Source organism: Heterodontus francisci, chromosome 37, assembly GCF_036365525.1.
Source record: "Heterodontus francisci isolate sHetFra1 chromosome 37, sHetFra1.hap1, whole genome shotgun sequence".
Classification (NCBI taxonomy): domain Eukaryota; kingdom Metazoa; phylum Chordata; class Chondrichthyes; order Heterodontiformes; family Heterodontidae; genus Heterodontus; species Heterodontus francisci.
In genome coordinates this window covers 24,336,583-24,343,376 of record NC_090407.1, presented here as the reverse complement: position 1 = coordinate 24,343,376, position 6,794 = coordinate 24,336,583, and the positions used below count along the sequence as shown (strand labels likewise).

The following is a 6,794-nucleotide window of genomic DNA, read 5'->3' as shown; positions in this document are numbered from 1 at the left end:
AAACACTATTAAGATAAACCTATGTCTAAAGACCTTATAATTTCTTATTTTAATCTAACTCCCCCATTCGCACAAAACACTCAAAAATAGCAGTAGTTAACTGGTTTTAAAAGTGGTGTTTTTAAAATTAGCTGTTTCTTAAAAATAAATAAATAAGTAAGTCTTTGTGGGTTACGTTCCCGATGGATGAAGTATTCCAATGTGGAAACAATCAAATGCTACTTGAAGTCTCCATGCGGATTTGATGAAATAGTTCTTCAATAGATAGGCATTCAAAACACTTCGGCTGCACTCCCGGCGAATTCCAGAAAATACAATTAGTCAAGAAAGATTCAATCTTGAAGCAAGTAAATTCTGGCTTGGAAGTAAAGAAAAGGAGTTTTGCTACCTTCAGTAATGCAAATGGTCTCTTCAAAAAAGAAGGCTTTTGTTTAAGCAATTAACTTGACCTGTAGCTCCTTGTAGAATTTCTGCTGAGAGAGAATAGACAGCTCTTTTTTTCAATAGCATACCTCGCTAGTGGCTGATTCAGACTATTTTTTGCCGGTTTTGCACACAGTCAAATCAAAACATTATACCATGTGACCTCTCTTTCTCTCCTGCTGTGGCCTAGGCACAGGTGCAGCTGGCACTCTTTGCTTAGTCTTAAAGGCACACTGTTTTCAAACAGAGATTTAAAGGCACACACTGTTTTTAATCCAAGGAGAACATAAATACAAGTTCGTGTCAGTATATATTGATGTCCCCCTTTTGTTTACACAGTCTACCAATACCCTGCTAAATGGTTCCTCAATCACTGGTATGGGAACTAGTGGTGCCGGTTTTATGGTAGGCTGCGGTTTTCCCACCATTTTGCATGTATGGCATGTCCTACAAACCGTCTTCATGTCCTTTGTAAGGCCTGGCCAGTAAAAATGTTGACTTTTACGTGATTTTGTATTCTGAATCCCCCTATGTCCTGCAAAAAGAATGTCATGTGCTAACCTTAATAATTCCTGGTGATATTTAAGTGGTACCACTATCTGTTCAACAACTGTCCAGTCTTCATCTGCAGGTCTCCTCCTCAAAATCCCATCTTCAATATAATAGCCTTCTGGAACTCCTTTCGCCTCAGCTTCGGTCAGAGCTGACTTTGCTATTCTGTATAACTCTGGATAAGCTTGCTGTGCTGCAATTATAGAAGATTTGTTAAACATCTCACTTGGATTATCTAAATCCACAAATAAGATTTCAGATACTCAGCTATCTGTTTGTGGTGCCAATTTTACCTCCGACAATGGAATCTGTTTAGCCATTGCTTGGGTAACTACACACGCAGGAAATATTCCTGGAACTTGTTTCTGTAATTGTTCCGTTTCTTTAACTTCACTTGGTTTCTCTGTAATCATAGGAGAAACTGATATTTTTGATCCAGCCAAATCATTCCCTAAGAGTAGATCAATTGTCTTTACTGGCAAACTATGGACAACTCCTACAGTTACCATCCCAGATATTAGGTCACACTCTAGGTGCACTTTGAATTAAGGTACGGGTATATACTCCCCGCCAATTCTATTAACTAAAACTTTAGCATTCAGGGCGCTCTCTGGTGGAAACGTTTTACCTTTCCCCAGCAAAAGTGTTTGCGTTGCTGCTGTATCCCTAGGTATAATGATAGGTTTTCCTGCCTCACTTAAAGGATATGGAGTTACTTTTCCCTTTGACAAGAATTAATTGTAACTTCTGGGTATCTTATTCTTAACCTGTATACTTACTTTAGTTTTTGTGTCTGGTTTTATCGCTGCCATTAAAGCTACAGCCTGGTCTGCTGTATGATGCGTCAGAGTCTCTTTCTCTGCATTAGCTTTGTGTACCCCAACAATTCCCATGGGTTTATCTCACAACTTCTAGCACTCTGAATGAAGATGACTCATCTTGTGGCAATGATAACACTTCGGCTTGCGGACCTCACTTCTACCCTCAGCACCTTCCTTTCTGACTTGAGGAGGTGATCCTGGGGCATTACCAGCTGTTCCTTCTTGTCCCCGGCTACTTGCCTTCCGTTCACTCTCCCACTTTCTATCCTTCTTGGGTTTGTGGGGGTGACGGACAAAAGGTTTTGCCTTATTCACAAGCTCAAAATCATCAGCAATTTCCACTGCTTGCCTGGCTTTTAAAACATTTAGGTTATCTACATGAGTTCTCACAACTGAAGGAATTGAATTTTTAAACTCTTCCAAGAGAATCAATTCTCTAAAGTTCTCATATGTGGTTTCCATCCTTAATGCCTGTATCCAATGGTCAAAATTAATTTGCTTCACCCTCTCAAATTTTACATATGTCTGCCCAGCCAATCTCTGTAAGTTCCGAAACTTCTGATGGTAAGCTTCATGGACTAACTCATACGCAGCGAGAATTGCCTTTTTTGCCATTTCATAATCTGCAGAAGCCTCTTCAGGAAGCATGGCATAAACTTCATGAACTCTGCCCATCAATCTGCTTTGCACAAGCAGTGTCCAGCTTTCCTTTGGCTACTTCATTTGTTTGGCTATTTTTTCAAAAGATATGAAAAATGCCTCTACGTCCCTTTCCTCAAACTTAGGAAGAGCTTGTATAAATTTAAACATCTTTTCGCTAAGTCCTGGGCTGAATTTAGACTCCTCCTGACCAGAACCTGCCCTGGATTCAAGACTACCCCTTTGCCTTAGTTCCATCTCTATTAATCTAAATTCCCTCTCTTCTCTTTCACTTTATCTCTGAATTTCAAGTTTTCTTAATTCTTTCTCAGCCTCGAGTTTTGCCATTTCTAACTGGATCTTAGCCAATTCAACGGCATCACTCTCTGACTTACTATCTTCTTCTAATTTTAAATGTTGGACTATAGCGTCAGTTATCTCTGCTTTTTTAGCACCTGATTTCAATTCTAACCCCAATTGTGCTGCCAATTCTTTTAATTTACCCTTAGTTAAAGTTTTCAAGTCACTGAGGGACACATTCTCCTTTCCCAGAAAAACTGCTACAACTGCTAATGCCATTCCAATGGTACAGCCTTTACCCTATTATACAAGAAACCTTTTTTATTATTTTTTCTCTTTCAAATTATTACTCCCGTCACAAATAACATGATTAGCTTTGGAAATGATCCTGACAATCGTGCCCACAATTAATCTGTTACGACCAAGACGGGATCCTGGATGACTCCCCAGTTACGATCCCAGATGGGAGTAATGCACTGCTAATTCAGTCCCACCACTCCACGGGTCATAGCATATTAATAAAGTTTCCAACCTACTGGAAATTAGCCAAATGAAACACTTTATTAACCTGCAGAATAAAACACACCAAACTAGGTTTCCTTAAACAACAACAAATCAACTATTTAGTAATAAACTAAATCTTAAACAATATTGAGATAAATCTGTGTCTGAAAAGACTTTACAACTTTTTATTCCTCCTAACCCTCATGCACACATACATACATTCAAAAAACAATGGTTAACCGGTTTTAAAAATGATGTTTTAAATTAGAGCTGTTTCTTAGGAATAATAAAATAACTGAGTTGTAAGTCCTGGTGGATTACTTTCCTGGTTTGGTGAGTTGTCCCGGAGTCAAATAGTCAGATGCCACCCAAAGTATCCAGGCGAATTTGATGAACAGTCTGTAATAGATAGGCGTTCAAGGCAGTTTGGCTACAGCAGGCATCACACAGATATTTCAACAAAGAGTATAGCAACAGCTCTATTTGGATTTTGAATTAGCAGTCTAACAGTGGAACTTTCCTGAGATTCCAGAACTCCCAGAAACACAAAAGGCAACTCCTGAGGCAGAGACTTCTCAGAGACTGGGAGTAAAAAGGAATGTACTACCTCCAACTATGCAAAGATTCCTTTCCAGCGGTCTTTTTCCTCTTTAGGCAAAACACAGCCTGTCGGCCAATGTAGGATTTAGAGGGACGGAAAAATCTTCCTTCAGGGAGAGGAATCTTACGTGGTCTACCAGTGCAAACTGGTTCCAGATAGTTTTTACACACAGTCAAACTGATACAATATGGCATGTGGCCTCATCTCTCTTGCTGTTGCCTAGGAACGGGCTTGCAGCTCACTCTCACTGTTCCCAGAGAGAAAAAACACCTCTCAGTCTTAAAGGCACACAGACCCCCTTAATTTTATTTAAAAAAACAACACTCCCATGACAATATCTTGTAGCATTATATAAAATTAGATATAACGTACAGCACAAAAAAAGCCGTTCTGGTGCACCAGGTCTTTGCCAGTGTTTATGCTTCGCATGAGCCTCCTCCCACTCTTTTTATTTAATCTTGCCCTATCAAGATACCTTTCTATTTCTTTATCCTTATGTAGGGTTGATTTCTTGAGAGGGAAACCTGTCAGAACTCTCACTTTCCTCCTTAATTTTATTTTAATTTAGTAACATAGGAACATTAGGAACTGGAGGAGGTCATTCAGCTCCTTGGGCCTGTTCCACCATTCAATTAGATAATGGCTTATCTGCACCTCAGCTTCATTTACCTGCTTTTGCTCTATAATCCTATCATGCCCATATCTAACAAAATTCTGTCGATCTCAATCTTGAAAACTCCAGTTGTCTAAGCCTTTTTGGGGGGTAGGGGAGGTGGGGCGAACAGTTCTGAACTTCTACCACGCTTCATGTGAAAAATGCTTCCTGATTTCGTGCTTCAATGGTCACGGTCTAATTTTAAGACTGCGACCCCTTGTTCTTGATTCCCCCCACCAGAGGCAATAGTTTCTCTGTATCTATCCTATTCAATCCTTGTAACATTTTAAACATCTTGACTAGATCACCTCTCAATCTCCTACATTGAAGCAATTTAAAATCATATTTGTTTAAAATTCCTACAGGGAATACTTGACAAAATATCACTCTGATTATAAAGTCCCATTCCACCATCACCCCACAAAAAATGCACGTAAACAAAGTAAGAGAGGGATATTAAAGCTCAATTTTTACAGTTGTTTTGCCTAGGGAATCCTGATTAGACTTAATTTCAGATTCAGTAAGATTTTGCAATGAAACTCAAAACATGACCGAAATAGAACTAAGCACCCCCACTCTACTTATTGGATATTTTAAATATCTTTTCCATTTTAAATTTCAAGAAGTGAGATAAGTGCAGTAACTTTACTGTTAGTCATCTCACTCCAGGAAATGTAGTAATATCACTGGAACACAAACTTCTAATTAAAGGCTGCGCACACCGAACTCCTTTGATTATCTATAGGGTGAATGTGCTGTGTGATTTGGCAGCTCACAGTAGCCCTGGTTCAATCCCCAGTCTGTTCTGCCAATTAATCCCAGTCAGAGCATCAGTTGTGGTGGCACAACTGGCCTTGGGTTAAAGAGAATAAAATATCAGTGTGTATTCAGGTTCTTGATCACTATCTCATGACTCCGGCTGGAAATGGGCATGCTGAAACAGCGGGTGAGGACAGAATCAAACTTAGCACTGGTGCCTCCACCGGACCCTCGTAACTAAAGGTTCATGTCTAAACTTACACATGAAGAATGACCACTTGTTTGAGGCGTGGGAGGGAGCGTGGTGCCCATGGAACCCATACTGCAACAAGAATCAGTGTCCTCAGGAGAACACTGAGGAGGGAGGGGGAGAAAAAACATGCATGCATAACAGAGTACATGATAGTCATAATGCAGCAAATCCTTACCCCGCAGAGTACACAGGAAATCCAGAGTTTTATTGCAAGAATTGGCATGGCTTAGGCTGTTGGGATCAAAACAGACATAAATTGCAAAAATGCACCCATGAAATGTCAAAACAATACACCTCTCTGAAAGCCAAAGAATCAAGAGGTTGCAATTAAGCAGTGACTATTCACAGTGCCTGAGGAACACATTGATTTGTATGAAAAGTATAACACAAACATGTAAGAAACAAATAGCAAAGAGAAAGAATCATGTAACAACCTCTGGTCCAGGTTTCAGATTTTAGGAAGGGGCTGCATTGGCCAGGGTTTGCTTGGATATATCCTACATGCCCCATTTGTTAGATTTTTTATCTCAACCTTCAGTTCGAAAAGTCTTTGTGCTGCAAATTGCTGGAAATGCAGCTTGTTTTCAGCACGGCAAGATCAGTGGGACATCTAGGACCTTGGTGAATGACAGGACCAATAGTCTATCTCCTTAACCAATGAAATTTTAGGATAGAGAAAGAACTAGAGGAACAATAAAGAAGAACATACAGTGAATTAGAGTCAAATTAGGCATAGAAAGAGAAATAAAAAGAGGGAAAGAAAGATTGGATTCAGAGAGAGTGAGAAAAAAGAGAGAAAGGAAAAGTAAGAGAAGTTTTTGTGAGGCTAATGGTGAAATAGTTCAAATTGTCCAGCAATTTGTGGTGATTTACAACTCATGGAGTGTCTCATCCTTGCCATAAATTGCTGGGTTATTTACACACTAATAACAGCATGTGCATTAAACTCACAGTTATTTTCCCAGCAAATTCCGTGCCCATGTGTCAAGACTTGGGGAGAGAAGAGTGCAATAACCTAAAGGTAGGACTTACCTTGAATGGAGCAGGGGATGGGTCACTGTGAGCAGAGGCTGAATATCTTGTGTCTAACTCCAGCTGGGATTTACTGTCTGATTTTTAAAATGTTGTTTTGCTGACCAAGTAAACCTGTTCACCTCATTGCCTAGCTACAAATCTATTGGTTAATGGGTGGATGAACACTTGATGAAGAGTTTTCACTTCTATTCACTAACTAGCTGAACTCATCTTTATTATTATGAGGTAAAAGAACTTTCTATTTTTTTGTTG

At 39.5% G+C, this 6,794-nt stretch overlaps 1 long non-coding RNA gene across 1 annotated transcript; it reads right to left on the bottom strand.

Moving 5' to 3' along the window:
* Positions 1 to 3,563: 3,563 nt before the first annotated feature.
* LOC137351935 (uncharacterized) lies at positions 3,564 to 6,615 on the bottom strand. Its single transcript, XR_010969601.1, has 3 exons — positions 6,540 to 6,615; positions 5,683 to 5,738; positions 3,564 to 3,638 (listed from the first exon to the last, which is right to left on the bottom strand). It is a non-coding gene; the product is annotated as an uncharacterized lncRNA (long non-coding RNA).
* Between the last annotated feature and the right edge of the window lie 179 nt (positions 6,616 to 6,794).